This window comes from Hordeum vulgare, chromosome 6H (assembly GCF_904849725.1).
Source record: "Hordeum vulgare subsp. vulgare chromosome 6H, MorexV3_pseudomolecules_assembly, whole genome shotgun sequence".
In the NCBI taxonomy this organism is placed as follows: Eukaryota; Viridiplantae; Streptophyta; class Magnoliopsida; order Poales; family Poaceae; genus Hordeum; species Hordeum vulgare.
Window position 1 is genome coordinate 71,357,679 of NC_058523.1, and position 20,985 is coordinate 71,378,663.

General features: G+C 43.5%; 3 long non-coding RNA genes across 3 annotated transcripts; all 3 read left to right on the forward strand.

Moving 5' to 3' along the window:
* The first annotated feature begins 1,627 nt into the window (after positions 1-1,627).
* LOC123403045 lies at positions 1,628-2,062 on the forward strand. Its single transcript, XR_006611392.1, has 3 exons — positions 1,628-1,657; positions 1,788-1,868; positions 1,967-2,062. It is a non-coding gene; the product is annotated as an uncharacterized LOC123403045 (long non-coding RNA).
* A 302-nt stretch (positions 2,063-2,364) lies between these two features.
* On the forward strand, positions 2,365-2,709 carry LOC123403046. Its single transcript, XR_006611393.1, has 2 exons — positions 2,365-2,529; positions 2,637-2,709. It is a non-coding gene; the product is annotated as an uncharacterized LOC123403046 (long non-coding RNA).
* A 920-nt stretch (positions 2,710-3,629) lies between these two features.
* LOC123403459 lies at positions 3,630-4,482 on the forward strand. Its single transcript, XR_006611476.1, has 3 exons — positions 3,630-3,691; positions 3,788-3,878; positions 4,459-4,482. It is a non-coding gene; the product is annotated as an uncharacterized LOC123403459 (long non-coding RNA).
* Positions 4,483-20,985: the final 16,503 nt, after the last annotated feature.

The window sequence follows — 20,985 nt, forward strand, 5'->3', positions numbered from 1 at the left end:
GGTTGGGTGGGGAGGATCCGGTAGCATCCAGAGTTGCCAGGTTGGAGGAGGAGAGGGGGAGGGTCGGCGGCAAGGGTGACGAGGCGGGTCGGAGGAGGGAGACGAGGCACTGGTGGCGGCGATTTGGGAGAGACGAGGGGAGTCGTGAGTTCTGTTTCTCCTTCTCGCTATGGATGGATGGAGGGATGTGGGGGTGGAAAGCTAGATGGCTAGATGGATGGATGTGCGCCACGTCATCGATCCGTGGAAGAAATGTTTTCACCAATAGGAATCAAGCTCAAGCAATTGTGTTCTTATTTTTATTTTTTTTCTAATTTTTTCTACCCTCTTGACCGACGAAGGAGGGCAAGTACTAAATGCATCCACATCGGTGAAGGATCCGACGGCCTCTGGCCTCGTCTCCATCGAAGAGGCACTGAGGTGAAGGCCACCGAAACCCTAGCCACAAGGAAGGTGTGTGGGTGGATGGGAGGAGCGGATCCTGATGGATGGATGGAAGCGGCAGCGTGAGGTGCGGTGAATCTGGCCGCCGACGATCTATGAGGGGAGAGAAGGGCGGCGACAAGGAGATGATGAGCTGAGGTGGGGGAATGGATCGGGGAAGGTTGTCTTTGGTATGACGGTGATGAGTGTGGACGGGGACATTCTTCTAGGACCACGTGAACCCGCCCGACTTCTACCACACATGAATATCGGATGGATGTGCGGCATGTCATCGATCTAATGCATAAATATTTCCACAACTGAGAAGTACCCTATTGTGTGGCTGTTTCCACCCTCAAGTGAAGAGGACGGTGTCGTTCATGAAAGGGGTCACACTCCGGAGCCACGTGGTGGACATCTAAAGCTATTTTTGCCATTTAAAGAGTTTTCTGCCAAATCAGAAGGAAATCAGATGGAATCAGAAGGAAATCGGTGAAACAATTTTGCACAAGGGTGCATCTTGGAATGGCAAACAATGTTGCTAAAGTGAGTTTTCATTTTCTTTGGACGTAAAATTCATTTTTCATTTGTGGCCTTGTCGAAACCTATACAAGACACATAGGCGAAATTGTTGAGTTTTCTGCCCAGTCACCACTATTTAAGTCTATGACCTTCTTAATTTTGTCATGGAGGACCTACAATGCGGGCATAAATAGAGCTACACATGCGAGTGACCATTTTTGGCAATGGGATTATGACCTTCTTGATAGAGATGGTCAAAATTTTCTACGGTTTGGACCCTCTTTGACACCTCATGTCCTTTTTATAGATTTTAGTCATAGATCTATGACCAATAAAACCGCCGTCAATATTTTTTGTCATAAACGAGCTTATTTCTTGTAGTGTGCGTAACCTATTGGGCTTTCTGTAAATGTTGCAGTCTTCTTCTTCTTCTTTTAGTTTCTATACTCATGTTGTTGCTAACTGAACCTAAGTGCAGGGCCTCACCTCATCACTGGAAATGGAGTGGGATTCAAGCCAGACATTTTGGACATGGATATAATGGAGAAGGTTCTTGAGGTAAGGAATCAAATCCAAACTGGGCTTATGTTCTTTTCATAGAGTAAGAAGATTTTGTAAATCTTACTGAATCCATACATGTAAAAATTAACAGGTGAAAGGTGAGGATGCGGTCAAGATAGCGCAACAAATGGCGCTGCAAGAGGGCCTGCTGGTGAGTTGCAAAAATAAATTTACTGCTCCCTTACCAAAAGAAAATGTATGGTTGGAAAGAAACAAGATGAAGAACAGGCTTCAGATGTGATTATTGGCCAATGTGAAACTGAATCGATTTCACTGCGTAGGTGGGGCTATCATCAGGAGCCAACACGGTGGCAGCGATTGAACTTGCAAAGAGGCCCGAAAACAAAGGGAAGCTCATCGTGGTACGACATTACATACCCATATCTCTATAAATGAAATGTATACAAAAATATGTTAAAAGATGGAGAAGTCTCAGAAACTGATTCACCTGTTGTCCCAGACTGTTCATCCGAGCGCGGGGGAGCGATACTTATCGTCGACGCTGTTCCAGGGTCTGAGGAAGGAGACGGAGGCTATGCAGCCAGTGCCAGTGGACTAACTTTGCCATCGTACCTGGCTGTCAGGCATTGATGTTTCAACTCAGATGCTTAATCAACAGTTTCAAGAACCATTCTTGGCTGTTGTGATAGACCCTACAAGGACTGTTTTTGCTGGTAAAGTGGACATTGGAGCTTTTAGGACATATCCAAAAGATTACAAGCCACCGGATGAGCCTGTGTCTGAGTATCAGACCATACCACTCAACAAGATAGAAGATTTTGGTGTTCACTTCAAACAGGTAATGCGATCAATTGTTTCATTTATAGTTTTGCAAGCTTGTGTTTTAGTTCTGTTCTAACTCTATTTTCATGCAGTACTATTCTTTGGATATAACCTATTTCAAGTCATCCCTGGACTCTCACCTCCTTGATCTACTCTGGAACAAGTACTGGGTCAACACATTGTCTTCGTCACCACTTCTGGGTAACAGGGATTATGTTGCTGGACAAATCTTTGATTTAGGTAAGCATTACCCTTGTAGAAATATTTCTGGGAACTTGTTTTCTGGTTATGTCTAGTTTGGCCTTGCAGTAAATAGAGAGAGTGATAACTACTTTTGTGCAACACAGCTGATAAACTAGAGCAAGCTGAAGGGCAACTGGCACACAGTCGATTTGGCATGCTTATGCCATCACAACGAAAGAAAGAGGTCAGTTTCTGTGTTCATGCCCTTTAAACTTGGTTATCCTCAGAGTGCACCACTGTCCTCTTTGCTCGTCTGAAGGTTCAGAAAGCCGGTACTATTTTGGGGGCTGCATAATCGTTTTAGTTTCTGCATCTTTCATGTGCCATATCAATATCTGCTTGTCTGTTTAGTACACCCTCTGTTCCTAAAACTGCTAAAACGTCTTTCATTTAGGAACAGATGTATTATCATGTTGTTTGTTTTGTTAATTTTTTGTCACTTCCCATAGTAAATGGATGGTCCTGTATGTCTGATTGTCAAACTATTGATATAATGATGGAGTTCCATTAGGTCAATTATCACTCCCTATTATATGATGTTTTGCATATTTCAATATGGGCCACATACGGGCTGAAATGAGTGAACAAACACACTTAAACGTGTCTACATACATTTATTTTAGAAAAAAGTTGGAACATCTTGTAATAGTGAACGGAGGGAGTAACTGACCTTATGCTTGTCACATTGCCATGTTATCTTCATATGGATATGTTACACATCTCTGTTATTTGTTTATTAAACGAAGAAAGTATAGCAGATATGATGCTAATTTTATGGTGATGTATAAAAAAATATTAGTAGTGCGAAGATTGTGAAAATGGTTGAGCCCCTAGGAGAGGCTGATGGTGTTGTTTGATACTTCGATGCTATGCTGTCCTATGTAGTTATGAAATGTTTTATGTCAATTACTTCATTGAGCTTGAGTGCATGAAACGAGGGATTGTACGAGACCTATATAGATCTAGTTTGCTTTGTTATTGCAGTTTTGTAATATGTTCCTCCTACATCGTGTATATTTACATTTACATACAAAAATGGTTCTTTATTTCTCAAGTACTCTCAGTTCCTACCCATCTTGTGCTTTTGGACGTAGATCAGTTAGATACTATCCTTGACATGGAAAAAGATGAGTTGGCTCTTGAGATAGAAGAGGAAGAAGTAAGACGGTACCGACTCTGAGAATCAAGCTAAGTTTTTTATGTTCTCGCTGCTCACAATCTTTCCCATATATTGTGGATTCACTTGCCAATACAGGAAGGCGAGATAGAGTATGTTGAAGGTGATGATATCGAGATGGGTGACATGGATGATATGGAAGATTTTGAAGGCTTTGGTGATGAAGATGGTAAACATTTCCCTTGTTTCTACTGATTTTAATTTTGCATGTTATAGAGTGCTCTGATTTGCGAAGATACTTCTCATTTTTCTGTGTTCACTAGATAATGTAAAGAAACTTTACATTTTCTGAATTATGGGCCTTGAAATTACATTCTGACTTGTTTAATTAAGTATGCGGTGTAGAAATATTTATTTGGAAAAAATGGTTATTTCGCATAGTAGTGCCAACTGCAAATCTGACCTCCATACAAAATACAAAATGATTGCAGTAGTGTCCTAGGGGGATCATACACCATGTCGCCTATAAACATTGATAAAATTGAACACATCTTACTGTCTTGTCAGTTGTCACATACGATTTGATGTCCAACACATAAAGTAGTAGTGGCCTGGGGGGATCAGTAATTATATTTTTCTCATTATGAAAGCTCTTTGGATGATTTCTTTATTTAGAGGTTGTCCCAAAATATGCATTTGTTTCACAATGTTAGTTTTTCTTTCAAAGTGATTTCATCGTGCCGTACGCTAATTTGAACTAGCAAAAATTCCTGCCGGAGCATAATTTGTTCCTCACCTTTCCGCAACAGGTGGAAGAACACGAGGACAAGGGTAGCAGGCAAAGGACGCGAATGTGATTCTCCAGGCACGGCTTCAGTAACATGCTTGGTGTCGATGATGTTGTACTTTAGCTAATTTTGCCTGTCTTTCTTGTGATGACCGCAGCTCTCTTCTATGTGACGGTAGTTTAGATGATCGATATCGACTTGTAATGTGAAGACAAACTCGCTACTCGCGGTCTCGAGACTTGTAATGTTCTAACTTTGTTCGGTATTTTAAATTCGGAGACTAATATGATGTATTCGGAGACTAATCTTCTATTGTATTCGATAAATCTATTGTTTATATGTTGTGCTCTCTATATTCTGTGCAATAATATGTTTTGTAATCTCTGCAAATATCAGAAAAAATAAAATAAATACCTAATATTCATACTAGTGGCGCACCACTCAGCACTTTAGTGGCGCACTTCAAAAGCACACTAGTGGCGCATCGTCAACTAGTGCGCCATTAGTAAGCCAGAGCACATGGGTAAATATGGCCCTGGGAGGCATACTAATGGCACACCATAAGCTATACTAATGGCACACCAGGAGGTGCTCCATTAGTATACGAGATACTAATGGCGCACCAGGAGCTATACTAATGGCGCACTTCTTGGTGCGCCATTAGTATACCAGATACTAATGACGCACCATGAGCAATACTAATGGCGCACTGCCTGGTGCGCCATTAGTATACAAGATACTAATGGCGCACTTGTGGTGCGCCATTAGTAAAAAAATCTAATGGCGTGATGCTAGTGGCGCACCTATAGTGCGCCATTAGTAGCCAAAATAGGTGCGCCATTAGGAGGCCTTTTCCTAGTAGTGTAAAAAGAATGAGGAATGAAACTTGTTGAGGGTAGGCAAACGTAGACCTTGCTCATTGTTGAAATTAATAGGAAGTGATAAAGAAGGAGAGGTTCACATACAAATATATTATCTCTGACACCATCTATGATTGTGAACACTCACTAAACTATTACATGCCTAGAAGTAGATGTTGGACAAGGAAGACAACGTAATGGATTGTGTTTGCTTGGCTATGAACAATGCTATATGATTAGAGATCCCTTAGCATGTGACGATTGCTTCCACCTCATATTAGCCAAAACTCCCGCACCAAGTAGAGATACTACTTGTGCATCCATAAACCTTCAACCCAGTTTTTCCATGAGAGTCCACCATACCTACATATGGATTGAATAAGATCCCTCAAGTAAGTTGTCATCGGTGCAAGCAATAAAAATTGCTCTCTAATATGTATGATCTATTAGTGTGTGGAAAATATGCTTTATACGAACCTATGATGAGGAAGACATAAAAGCGACCGACTGCATAATAAAGTTCTTTATCACAGGAGGCAATATAAAGGGACGTTCCTCCGCACTAAGAGGACATGCATCCAAACCTCAAAAGCGCATGACAACCTCTGCTTCCCTCTGCGAAGGGCTTATCTTGTACCTTTACTTTTGGCCCTAGAAAGAGTCATGGTGATCTCCACCAATTCCTTATAGTGCCTTTGTCTTGGCTACCGTCACATGCTTGGGAAAGATCTGTATTCATATTTCAACTTGGAGGTAAGTATTCATGAATTATTATTGTTGACAATACCCTTGAGGTAAGCAGTTGGGAGGCAAAACTATAAGCCCCTATCTTTCTCTGTGTCCAGCTGAATCTTTGATCTCATGAGTATCATGTGAGTTGTAGCAATTGTGGAGAACGAAAGAATGATTGAGTATGTGGATTTGCTTTACAAGCTCTTATTTGACTCTTTCTGATGTTGTGATAAATTGCAATTTCTTCAGTGACTAAAGGCTATCGGTTGTTACTTCTCGATAAGGTTCTTGATCCATGCTTTACTTTATGAAGGAATTATCAATTTAGCATGAGAGATTATATGTTGGTATTGTTGTTCTGATCTTGATCATGATGCATGCATGTTCATATCTTGTTTTGTCGACACCTCTCTCCCTAAACATGTGGACATATTTATTGAGCTCGGCTTTCGCTTGAGGACAAGCGAGTTCTAAGCTTGGGGGAGTTGATACGTCCATTTGGTATCATGTTTTCATGTTGATATTTATCGCTTCTTTGGCTGTTATTTCACTTCACGGTACAATTCTTATGCCTTTTCTCTCTTATTTTGCAAGGTTTACATGAAGAGGGAGAATGCCGACAGCTGGAATTCTGGCCTCAAAGTGGAGCAAAGTTGAGATACCTATTCTACGCAACTCCAAACGCCGTAAAAATCAACGGGGAATTTTTCCCAATTTATCAAAAATACTGGGCCGAAGAAGTGCCAGAGGGGCACCAGGGGGTGCGCACAAGCCTGCACGGTGCGGCCACCCCCCAGGCCGTGCCATGGGGAGGAGATTTTTCGTGGATTCTCCACCGCCACGAGGCAGAACTTGAGCAGAACCAATCTAGAGCTTCGGCAGGACGATCCTGCTGGGGAAACTTCCCTCCCGGAGGGGAAAATCGTCGCCATCGTCATCACCAACACTCCTCTCATCGGAGGGGACTCGTCACCATCAACATCTTCATTAGCACCATCTCATCTCCAAACCCTAGTTCATCACTTGTAACCAATCTCTGTCTCGTGACTCCGATTGGTACTTGTAAGGTTGCTAGTAGTGTTAATTACTCTTTGTAGTTGATGTTAGTTGGATTACTTGGTGGAAGAGTTTATGTTCAGATCCTTGATGCTACTCATTACTTCTCTGATCATGAATATGATTATGCTTTGTGAGTAGTTACTTTTGTTCCTGAGGACATGGGATAAGTCATGCTAATAGTAGTCATGTGAATTTGGTATTCGTTTGGTAATTCGATGTGTTGTATGTTGTTTTTCCTCTAGTGGTGTTATGTGAACGACTACATAACACTTCACCATTATTTGGGCCTAGAGGAAGGCATTGGGAAGTAGTAAGTAGATGATGGGTTGCTAGAGTGACAGAAGCTTAAACCCTAGTTTATGCGTTGCTTCGTAAGGGGCTGATTTGGATCCACTAGTTTAATGCTATGGTTACACTTTGTCTTAATTCTTCTTTCGTAGTTGTGGATGCTTGCGAGAGGGGTTAATCATAAGTGGGATGCTTGTCCAAGTAAGGGCAGTACCCAAGCGTCGGTCCACCCACATATCAAACAATCAAAGTAACGAACGAGAATCATATGAACATGATGAAACTAGCATGACAGAAATTCCCGTGTGTCGTCGGGAGCGTTTTTCCTCCTATAAGACTTTTTCCAGGCTTGTCCCTTGCTACAAAAGGGATTGGGCCACTTTGCTGCACGGTTGCTACTTTTGTTACTTGTTGCTTGGTACGAATCATCTCACCACACAATCACCTGTTACCGACAATTTCAGTGACTGCAGATTTTTTCCTTGCTGAAAACCAGTTGTCAGATCCTTCTGCTCCTCGTTGGGTTCGACACTATTACTTATCGAAAGGACTACGATTGATCCCCTATACTTGTGGGTCATCAAGTGTCTCGGGTCATGTCTACATAGTTCTCGAACCCGCAGGGTATGCACACTTAAGGTTCAGTGACGTTTTAGTATAGTTGAGTTATAGGTGTTGGTGACCGAAGGTTGTTCGAAGTCCCGGATGAGATCAAGTATGTCACGAGGGTTTCCGGAATGGTCCGGAAACGAAGATTGATATATAGGATGGTTTCATTTGGTCACCGGAAAGATTTCGGGCATTACCGGTAGTGTACCGGGAGTGACGAATGGGTTCCGGGTATTCACCGGGAGGGGCCCACCCACCCGGGAGTGAGCCCAATAGTCCTAGGGTGGCGCAGCAGCCCTTAGTGGGTTGGTGAGGCCAGCCCAAGTGGGCTATGGCTCCACAAGAAGAAAAACCAAAGGAAAAGAAAAAAAGGGAAAGAGGGAGGTGGGAAGGAACGAGTGGACTCCTCCTTCCCCAAACCGAATTGGGGTGGGAGTCCAACTCCTCCTCTCTTGGCCGGCGCCTTTGGGGATCCCTTGAGCCCCAAGCCTAGCCCCTCCCCTCCTCCTATTATACTGGTGGTTTTAGGGTTTTTGAGACACAACTTTGCCACGTGCAACTCAAACCCATACCTCGTAGTTCTACCTCTAGGTCGGATTTCTGCGGAGCTCGGGCGGAGCCCTGCAGGAATAGATCATCACCATCACCGGCACGTCGTCACACTGCCCTAGAACTCATCTACTTCCCCGTCTCTCTTGCTGGATCAAGAAGGCGGAGATCGTCATCGAGCTGTACGTGTGCTGAACGCGGAGGTGCCGTCTGTTCGGTGCTAGATCGGAACGGATCGTGGGACGACGGTGATTTGAATCACGAAGTTGTACCACTACATCAATCGTGTTTCTTAACGCTTCCCTCTTAGCGATCTACAAGGGTATCTGGATCCGATCTCCCTCTCGTAGATGAACATCACCATGATAGATCTTCATGTGCGTAGGAAATTTTTTGTTTTCCATGCAAAGTTCCCCAACAGTGGTATCAGAGCTAGGTTCATGCATAGATTTAATCTCGAGTAGAACACAATTTTTTTTGTGGGCGTTGATGTTCGATTTGCTTCCCTCCTTAGTCTTTTATCAATTCAGCGGTATTGTTGGATTGAAGCGGCCCGGTCTGACATTACTCTTACGCTTACGAGAGACTGGTTTCATCGACCAACATGCAACTCGTTGCATAAAGATGACTGGCGGGTGTCGGTTTCTTCAACTTTAGTAGAATTGGATTTGAGAGACGCGGTCCTTGGAGAGAGGTTAAATAGAAATTTGCACATATCCATTGTGGTTTTTGCGTAACTAAGATGCGATCATACTAGATACCCATAGCAGCCACGTAAAACATGCAACAACAAATTAGAGGACGTCTAACTTGTTTTTGCAGGGTATGCTTTTGATGTGATATGGCCAAATACATGATGTGATATATTGGATGTATGAGATGATCATGTTGTAATAGTTAATATCGACTTGCATGTCGATGCTACGGCAACCGACAGGAGCCATAGGGTTGTCTTTAAACTAACGTTTGTGTTTGCAGATGTGCTTACTATATTGCTAGGTTGTAGCTTTAGTAGTAATAACAGAGATAGCACGACAACCTCGATGGCGGCATGATGATGGAAATCATTACGATGGAGATCACGGTGTGGCGCCGGTGACAAGAAGATCATGTCGGTGCTTTGGTGATGGAGATCAAGAATCACAAGATCTTGGCCATATCATGTCACTTATGAATTGCATGTAATGTTAATCCTTTTATGCACCTTATCTTGCTTAGAATGACGGTAGCATTATAAGGTGATCCCTCACTAAATTTTCAAGATAAAATTCTGTTCTCCCCGACTGTGCACCGTTGCGACAGTTCGTCATTTCGAGACACCACGTGATGATCGGGTGTGATAGACTCAACGTACACATAGAACGGGTACAAAAGAGTTGCACACGCGGAACACTCAGGTTAAACATGACGAGCCTAGCATGTGCAGGCATGGCCTCGGAACACAAGAGAACGAAAGGTCGAGAATGAATCATATAGTTGATATGATTAGCATAGAGATTTTTACCACTCAAACTATACTCAACTCACGTGATGATCGGACTTGAGTTAGTGAATTTGGATCATGCCACACTCAAGTAACTAGAGGGACTAGTCGTAAACCCGTGCAGCTGCACGGGCTAGTTATTTAGACAATAGCTTAGTGAAATTTTGGAAAACATTGGTAATACATAGAGAGATTGAACTAATTAGAAATTCGGAGACTTTGTATTAAGCTCTTACAGTGAACTATATAAATGACGACTTGTTGTTCTGGTAACAATACATTCATGAAGCATACCCAAGAAGTTCATTCACTTGTTAATACTCCCAGGTATATAAAAAATGTAAAAACAATTATGTGACCATACAATATTCCAAATAAATAACAAAAAACTGCCTAGTACTTTATTAATATGGTGCATAATTATTGAATGCCAAAGAAAGTAGTATGGTGTATATAACCACGCAAATATGCCAAACAACTAAAAAATATGAGCTCGTGATACAATTATGAACAAATGATATTTCATGCATACTCATTCTATATTATCCAGATGAAATTGTCGTCTTTATCTTTCAATCTAAAAAAATATTACTCATGAACACTGTTGTCAATTTGAAACTTGTAACCACCAAAATAAATCTGGATCGCAAAATTGGTATAATATTCTATGAAACCGAATTCACTTATGAAAAAGCTTAGTCAAAATTTAAAAGAACTTACGCAAACTTTGCAGATAAATATACTCATACTCATCTCCCCTAAATCCATAAATGAACATTAATTATTTCTCTAAACTTAGAGATAAAGCGGATAACAAGAAAATTTATTTTTGAAAGATATTTGTAGTGACCTGATAATGTAATAGTTGTTTAAGGAGCAATCTTGTTATGATTTTTTAGATGATGAAATAAAAAAAATCCTAGATCTACAAAATATGTTCGAGTAAGGATGAATGCCACCTTGCTTTGTAATTTCAAGAATAAGATTCTAAAATAGACATAAAGAAAAGAGAGGCAACTCCTCTGGAGATAAAACATGTTATACCAGTAACTTTTATCGACTGGCCGCAATTTTAGAATTGTCGAGTAATGTTGATGATTCCTGCCAAGAAAGGTAATTAGTAGTAGTGGAGTACTTATGGAGAATGAAAAGCTAATTAGTACATAGTGTCTAGGCATATAATTCTTAAATTTTGACTGAGGTGTAGTAATTATATTTGCAAGATAGAAGAGTTAACTACAAAATCACATTAGAAGAGAGGCTAGAAACATGTATTGCTTAGAATATGGGGAAGAACAAATCTTATAGGATTAGAAGAGAATGATATACTAACCTTGGAAAGGTTTCCCGACAAACAAATATACCACTCTTTGCATTAAGAATTGTGATATCAGATTGGGACATTATAGGATAACCTAACATATGAGATAAGACTATTGTCTTCACTAAAAAAACTTGTAAGATAAAACATGTAGTCATACTTACTAAAAGGCCACATGGGGCACATGCAAGTGTTTAAACGAATTTATTTATTCTGCCTTTCATCATACGTAGATGGTATAATTGAGTACTGATGATGGAGAGCAAAATACCATAGATTAACAAGTATGACCAGATCAGAGGTTTGAAATATCACATAAAACGACGATATAAGTTTTTCCAGTCCTACTGCCGATTCCACTTTTCTCGAGGAAACGTAATATATCTTAAAGACTAATTTCCTTCATTTAAGCTACAAAAAGGCCGCTTATTATCTATTACCCAACAACCTTATTAGAGTCTGGACCCTAGAAAAGCTAAAATAAATACGTTAACTCAACTATCAGCCTGGCTGTACTTAATCAAAGTAGAAAGGAGAAATTTATCCTAGAACATGCACTTGCCGACCTGCCAGATTATCACATCAAAACACACCCCTCATAGTTTTTACATGGGAAAGATCTCATCAATGGTCACATATATATAGGAGCGACCTTATAACTCTCCTAGTCTTGCTTTAGACGTGGTATGATCTTGGGGCCGACAAACTTTCCTGCATTCTGCAAGTTGACATGCCAAATCAGAAACTAAATTCCGATTATGCTAGATATACTAAAATCTTTTTCCTAAATCTTTTTCATATTATGCAAGACTATCCTAGACTTATCTTGAAGACTTGAATAGTTGCCTAATGTACTATGGACGAAATAGACGCAAGGCTGATACGATTTGTGGTAACAACAGATAAAATCTGAAATAAAGTAATATTATTAATCGATCTATTCAAGCCGTACGAGTGTGCTCACCTCAGAGTAGATTTCATGTCATACAATTTGTGGCAACAGCGGCCAAAATCTGCACAGGAGAGGAATCTGTCCTCTCACACACCCTGCTCCACGCCTCCACCTTACGTTTCCCCTCATGGGGCATGGGGCATGCAATTAGCCTTCTGTTAGCCAAAGATGCTATGTACTACGTCGCTGCTGCTCCGGTGAAGGGACAACATCAACTAACGTAGCCTCTGATTATTTCGTCTCTAGCCATGTAAGTGCAGCATGCATCATCCTGATTTTGTTCTCCCCTGCAATCAAGGAGAGCAAGGAGGTTTCAAGGGGAGAAGAACATGTCAATAGCCACGATCGGGCTGGCACGTCTCCTCGTTAGGTGACGTGATGGGCACTTCACATGGCAAGATTTTCATTAGGAGAGCTGCATGATCTGAATCTCCGCCTTGCCTTAGCATAGCATGGATCAGTTAGAGCTAGATTGGCTTATAGGATCCACTAGTGGGGACGGGGCCTTTAGCCCTGGCTCGTAAGGGGCTTTAGTCCCGGTTCACCAACCGGGACTAAAGGGGCGGGATTAAAGGCCTAACCTTTTTTTCCCGGCCTTGTTACAAGCCGGGATTAAAGGTGCTCCACGTGGGCGCCTCGTAGCGCCCCACGGGCAGGACCTTTAGTCCCGGTTCGTTACACGGGTCGGGACTAAAGAGTTTCAGATTTTGCTTATTTTTGAGTTTTTTTTGAATGAAATTATTTTTGGGTTTTAGGGTTTTAGGGTTTAGGTGTTCGGGAGGTTAACGTGATGCCTCGTTTGGTGTTCGGGAATTAGTTTTCATATAATTTAAATAAAAATAATTATGCATATATATATAAGATTAACTTATCTTACAAGCGAGCATATATATACAATTATATGGAGATCTGAATTATCGGGACTAGAGCCCGTCTATTCGATTACATGGACGAACATCAGTAATGGCCCCTAGCTACACTAAATCGTCCTTTGTCATCTATAGCTTCCATCCTCAGAAAGGTCGCAAGCTCCTCTGCAACAGCAATCGCGCGTTGCTCCGGTAGGACCTTCGTCGTCGTGGCCGTGTACTATATAAAAAGAGGAGATGAATATGAATATCAATCATGATAACAAAGAATCACGGGTAAAAATAGAGGTGTGAATGTTCATTGCTTACGTCGAATCTGTGATCCTTGTGCTCAGAGGTAAACGTGCGAATGGTCTCGCAAACATAGTATCCGCATAGATGCGTTCCCCGTGGCTGATGGTCGCACTTTACGAGAATAGAATATATATAATCAAAATAATAATCTAGCATCATAAATGTATTGAAAATAGAAGTATATCATACTACTACTTACCTGAGCCGCTCTAAAGGTCAGCTTCTCAGGAAAGTTACCGGGAGTCACGCACTTGAACCGCTTCCAAACCCTGCCCGACAAGGATAATGATTTGCTAAGTTTTTCATTAATTGATATATCAGAAAATCATCGAAAGAGACCGATAGAGCGCAAGAATGATTGAAATTACCCTTGGAGCATGTCCTGCAGGCTTTGGAACTGTTCCAAGGGTCTCGATAATGGGTCGAAGGCATCAACTCTTCCCTTATCAATTTGAATGTCCAACAGAATCCAATGGAAGATGCACATGTGTATATATATATATATATATATGTGTGTGTGTGTGTGTGTGTGTGTGTGTGTGTGTGTGTGTGTGTGTGTGTGTGTGTGTGTCAGTAACTTATCAATTACATTTATAAGTGAATGGACACAACAGAGTAAAGACCCTCACCTGAAGTTGTATGGAAACAGTATGTGGTCACAGAAATTTTGATCTATTAGAAACCTTAGAAGGTTTTCCTCTGTCTCCTTGGGTTTATCAGTTAGCGTCACTATATGTATTTTATCTGGGTCAATAAACCCAATATTTAGGATGTTCTTACTTTTACAATCCATAATCTTCATTCTGCATAATAGAGTACAAGTTATATACAGACAATGAATTGAAATAACTAAACAAGTTATATGTAGACAACGAATTGAAAAACGGACAATAGCAACTCATAAGCGATTTGTCGAGGGCGTCGCCATTGTACATCTGGAAGAGTTCATCAAAGTCGATATGGATTTCTTCGGGGCGGCCGTAGTACTCCCGTGGGACACTCAGCACGATCATCGTTCTCCCATTCTTTGATTCACTTAAGTACCATTGATGCAAGTAACGCATATTTGTTGGGAGATCATCTTTGCTGACCAAAGGCTCTCCCATGACAAAATGTGGCTTAAGGGCTACCACAGCCTTGGGTAACATGTCGTCTTGGGAAGCCAGAAAATCTTCAACCAAGACACCACATTCAGCCGCCCAATTCTTTGCTATTTCAAAAGCTTGCCCCTGCACCGGAGGGGGAACATTCTCGGTTAACACCTTGAGGGGTGGGATCGACTGTTTGGCCTGTTGTCCAAGCTGAGGAACGTCTGATTTTTTCTTGCTTGTAGTTGAACTTGATTTGCTCCCACTTGCACTTGCACGTGATCTGCTCTTTTTCACTTCCTTCTGCAATGTGCGTGTATAGTCATCGGGCTTATGGTGTAAGTCATACTGTGATGGAAGGGTCGTGAAGTATTTTTCAAATGCTATTTGCTTCTCGGTGTATTCCGGGCGGGGCTCGGGTTCCTTCTTTTTCATCTGCGCATCATAATGTTCCTTTGCTATCCTGGCGTTTTCCTCGGGGGTACGATCATAAGGTCTGATAGGAATATTAGCATGACGTACCTTTGGGAGGGGCGACCGTTTGCGCTTTGGGGGGCTCCGTCGCTTAGGAATCGTCGGCGGAGCGTTCTTGGTGGCACGCTCCCGCTTAGTATCCGGAGCGTGCGGCGGCGGAGACGGACGACCCAAGTCCGGCGGCGGTGATCGAGATGGACTCGTGTTGTGCTGGCCGACGTCATGTGGAGGGCTTGGAGGTGATATGCTCTTTTTCACTTCCTTCTGCAATGTGCGTGCATAGTCATCAGGCTTATGGTGTAAGTCATACTGTGATGGAAGGGTCGTGAAGTATTTTGCAAATGCTATTTGCTTCTCGGTGTATTTCGGCGGGGCTCGGGTTCCTTCTTTTTCATCTGCGCATCATTATGTTCCTTTGCTATCCTCGCGTTTTCCTGGGGGTACGATCATAAGGTCTGATAGGAAGATTAGCATGACGTACCTTTGGGAGGGGCGAACGTTTGCGCTTTGGGGGGCTCCGTCGCTTAGGAATCGTCGGCGGAGCGTTCTTGGTGGCACGCTCCCGCTTAGTATCCGGAGCGGGCGGCGGCGGAGACGGATGACCCAAGTCCGGCGGCGGTGATCGAGATGGACTCGTGTTGTGCTGGCCGACGTCATGTGGAGGGCTTGGAGGTAATGGAGGTGTAGGTGACCTGCGACGACTCGGAGGGGTGTTGTCCTTGGGGCCGAGCCTAGAAGCTTGATGTAGTTCTTGTCCCATAGGATGACTCCACCCAGTACTTCTCCGAGTGTCCTCTCATCTTCGGGTCCAGCTATGTCGAGCTCCATATCATGAAACCCCGCCAGGATTTCATCCACCCCGACTTTAGCAAAGCCAGCTGGAATCTGACGGCCATGCCAGCGTGCATCAGGGCCAGAAGGTAAAGCTTGTCCGACGGCCACCTTCATGGATATGTTCTTGAATTTCTGATGGAGTTCACATGATGTTGACTCCTTGATTCCATCCACGGGGTAGCCGGGACCGCCCTCTATCATTCTTCGTGCATCGTCGGGCGGGGCCTCAGATTCAGCCACGCTGCTTTTCCGCTTAGATGGGGCGCCGGTAATATCAAGTGCAGGATCTTCGTGGCGCGCTACTCCTCTAAGCTCATCAATCTGCTTCCGTTGCTCGTTAATCCTGGCAAGCAACTGGTTGAACTTGTCATTCTCCTCATCCTGCTGCCGCTTCTTTGCTCTCTCTCGGCTTCTGTAAGTGTCTTGGTCTCGGCAAACCCAAGCCACCACGGGTAAGAAGGACTGAAGCCTCGCGTTCGTCCTCCATGTTCGTCATTGCTGAGGACCAGTGTGAACAAATCGTTCTCTCTATCTGCAGTGAACTTTCTTTTTCCCTCCTTAATTTCTTTCACTATCATTTTCCAATTCTCCGTGGGTATCCTAAGACCGTCACTGCAGATGAGGTCCCCTGTTTTTTCGTCGTACGAACCACCATGCGCAAGGAACCAATTTCTTGCTCTCAATTCCCACTCATCACGGAGTGGTTCAGGTACGATGCCTTTATCTAGCAGATCTTGCTCTTTCTTATCCCACTTTGGGATGGCGGTCTCATAGCCCCCTGGCCCCAGCTTGTGGTGATATTTCTTCTTGTCGGCATTTATCTTGTTCTTTTCTGATAATGCCTGGGCATCTTCTGACTCCTTGTACTCTTGAAATGCCTTCCAGTGATTCGCCTGCTTGGCTAGATACCCCTCGAATACTGGCACTTTCTTTGTCTTCAGATAGTTTTTCCATAGCTTCTTCTTCCAGCTACGGAACAGTTCGGCCATCTTCTTTAGAGTCCACTGCTTGACTTTGGCCCTCAATTTGTCTGCGGTGTCTTCATTCTCACATTCTGGCAGGTTGAAATGTGACATGAGATCATTCCAAAGATTATCTTTGTACCTTTCGGCGACATAGTCACTATCGGCTGCCCCTTTGCGCTTGTTCCACTCCCGAACGCTGATCGGGACGTGATCCCTAACGAGAACTCTGCATTGCTTCTTGAATGTGTCAGCAGCATTCTTAGGAAGCTTGGGTTCGCCCGTAGGCAATATCACCTCAAAGGTGTAATGTGTCCGTGCATCCAACTTTCTAGTCGGGCCTCGTTTCGTAGCTTTGCTCCATGTGGAGGCCTAAGAGGGAGAAACATTCGTCAAATGAATGTATATGTATACAATATAGAGCTATCTCCAATATTTTTCACATATTACAAGTGATTGTCGAACTTCATATGTATACCTCGCCGGACTTTATTATTTCTTCACCGGCTTCTCCACCGGCTTCTCCACCGGCTTCTCCATCAGTGGAGCTATCACCTTCTCCGTCAGTGGACCTATCTCCTGTCCCATCGGCTTCATCTTCGTGTCGCTTGACCTCCATTCCATATCCGGAGGGGTTTAGATATGACGACGGAGATTCAGCTGGTTCAACATCGGGGTCGTCTTTGATTATATCTTCGAGAAGTTCTTCCTCTTCGAGGTTCCTGATATGTGGATCCATAGTTCTGCAAAAAAAGGACATTTGATTAACTAATAAACTAACAAACTATATAAGAGGGGTTGGAAACTTCGAAGTGTCGTTTTATATAGGAGGACCTTTAGTCCCGGGTCTTGGCTAGAACCTAAACTCTAAAATACCAGCCGGGCGGAGCCCAGTCCCGGACACTTAAGCATATACAATAGCAAAATTAAACTAGTTCTATTAATTTTCTTGCTAAAAATAAACTATTAACACTTAAGCATATACAATAGCAAAATTAAACTATTAACACTTAAGCATATACAATAGCAAAATTAAGCAATAATCTAAGAAACACTATTAACACTTAAGCATATACACTATACAATAGCAAAATTAAATGACAAAAAAAATATATTTCTTCTTCTTGTAACCCTAAACTAATTTTTCCTCTTCTTCTATTTCTCCTCTTCTTCTTCTTCTTCTTCTACTTCTACTTCTCCTCTTCTTCTACAACTTCTCCTCTTCTCTTCTTCTACTTCTCCTCTCCTCCTCTTCTAATTTTTTCTCTTCTTCTACTTCTCCTCTTCTTCTATTTTTCCTCTTCTTCTCCTCTCCTCCTCTTCTTATTCTCCTTTTTCTTCTTTTCTTCTCCTCCTCTTCTTATTTTCCTTTTTCCTAATTCTACATATTACTAACCCTAATAATCTAGCACAAACCTAATAACAATAGAAATTAAATGACAAAAAAATCGTTTTCTTCTTTTCTTCCCTTTTTCTTCCTTTCTTCTCCTTTTTCTTCCTTTCTTCCCTTTTTCTTTTTTTCTTCTCCTTTTTCTTCTTTTCTTCTCCTTTTTCTTCTTTTCTTCTCCTTCCCTTTTTCTTCCTTTCTTCTCCTTTTTCTTCCTTTCTTCTCCTTTTTCTTATTTTCTTCTCCTTTTTCTTCCTTTCTTCTCCTTTCTTCTTCTTTTCTTCTCCTTTTTCTTCTTTTCTTCTACTGGCCGGAGTGTTGGGGAGGAGGGGCAGGGGGCTTACCGGCTGGAGGTGTCGACGGCGCGCGGCGAGGAGGACGGCGGCGCGCGACGAGGAGGACGGCGGCGGCGAGCAGGATGACGGCGACTGCGAGGAGGACGGCAGGCGGCGGCGAGCAGGACGGCGGGCAGCCTGACAGCATCGTTGAGTTCGTCACTATGTCGCACCGGGCAGGAGAACGAGAGGAAGAAGAAGAGAAATGGACGATTTGGGTTGGAAATTTTCTAACTCCCGCTTATACAGGTGGATCTTTAGTCCCGGTGCGTGGCTCCAACCGGGACTAAAGACCCCCTTTAGTCCCGGGTGGAGCCACGACCCGGGACTAAAGGCCCTTTTTCGGCATACCAGAAGGCGGGAAGCAGGGGCCTTTAGTCCCGGGGCGTGGCAAGAACCGGGACTAAAGGTTAGGCTATTAGTCCCGGTTTTCGACAAAAGCCGGGACTAAAGTTTTGCCTAAATAAACCCTCGCCCCTGCCCACCATATCCCCTGTTTTTTGGTTGAAGTGTGACCATGCCATGTTCTTGCCACTCTAGTTCTTGCACATGACGTGTTCGATGAAATGCCCCAGCCAGTCTACTTAAGATTTCTCCTCTTCAAGCTCGACCTCCAAGCTCCATTTTCCTTAATATTTGTCTAGGTTTGGCCGTGCACCAACTGCACAAGTGTTTTAAAAGGTTAGCTACTTCATCATTTGATTTGTCACTGCTAGTGTAGCTCATTTCAAATGCTCAAATTAACTTCTTAGAGTCTGCACATGCGTAGGGTGTCGTCCCGTGCCCGTCCAAGCCATTGTCGATCGCCCCGTGCCGATCTCGTCGCGAGCACCACCGTGGTGAGCCTCTTGTTCTTATCTTCTTTTTAAAATAAAAAAATCTTACTTGTATGATTTAGATACATACTTGTATAAATTACTCACTTTCATTATTTTTTTATTATATAGTGCGATGGTTTTGGTATCCGCCTCTGTCGGCCCTCGTCCTGTCTATGATTCGGATGTGGTATATATTATCTTTTATAACTATTTGTTTTATTTAGTGTTTATGACAATTATGACGACCAACGTGACATATATTTTTTAATCTAGGAGGTATGTGAACCGGAAATTTCAACCCATATAGAAATTCTTGTCGAGAAGTTAAATTTGGTTGAAAAAGAAAACAAATACTTGAAGAAAAAAATGAAAATAATTGAGGATAAGAATATGGAACTAGAGTTGCATGTCGCCGATGTCATCGATGATCGCAAGATGAAGATAGATGCGATGCCACTACAAGAAAAATGCTCAATTATGACCCCAAAAAATGACGGTGGTTTAATTGGTCATTGATCCATGACCAAAATTCCGAAATTAGTCATGGCAAGTCTAAGAGGGTCCAAAGCCCATAACGTTATGACCTTTTGCGTCCATTAGGTCATGATACTATTGCACAAATTGGTCATTAAGCGCTACCTATTGAAAAAGAAGAAGAAAAAAGTGATAGAGATGTGTTGAATGAGGGGAGGGTTTTGAAGCGTTGGATGTAGGAGGAATGAATGGCTAGGATCTGTTTCTGGGAGGGATCCGTGGCCTCGCATGTGATAGGCTGGCTGCCCAAGTGAAAAAAAGGAGAAAAAAAATAAAAGACAGAAATCCCACAACCCATCTCTCTTGGCGATCCCCATCTCTCTCTCCCCCCACGACCTATGGCGGCCGATCCACCCCTCGTCCCCAAATCGACAGAACCTTTGCCGTCTCCGCCTCCCCATTCCCCACCTCCTCCGCCCGGTCCCCAGACGTGGCGCGATGGGCATGGAGGTCGACGACGCAGCGCCGCGCGACGAGCCGGGGGCGGGGAGCAGCCCCGCATCCGGCGACTTGAGGAGTCGGTGGTGAACCGCATCGCCGCGGGGGAGGTGATCCAGCGACCCTCATCGCAAATCCAAGAGCCGATAGGGTCCATCTCCCTGCAGGCGATGGCGTCGTCTGCGGATCCAGGGCCTCTTTACACGGCCAAATCCAAGAGCCGATAGGGTCCATCTCCCTGCCGGCGATGGCGACGTCCGCGGATCCGTGGGTGCGGGAGCACGGCGAGGCGACGCGCCTGGCCGACGACGTCGCCTCCATCGTCGCCGACCGGGCCGCGCTCCCGCACTCCGGCCCGGAGGCCATGCGCCACACCTCCGCCATCTGCCACAAGATCACCATCCTCGGGACCAGGCTCGACACCCTCCAGGGGATGCTCGCCAGGCTTCCCCCCAAATCCATGTACGTTTCGCCCGCCCACTCGCTCGCTCACCCTTTTCTCTGCTTATTACCAGCTCTGGCCCAAATGCATGCAAGAGGGACGATTGATAGGTGGTCGATTTGCGTTGCCGCTTGTTCCTAGCTAGCTAGTCAGCTCCTGCAGATTCACTCACCATTTTGACTGTCTGAGAATCCACTATGCAGAAACCAGAAATGGTGGT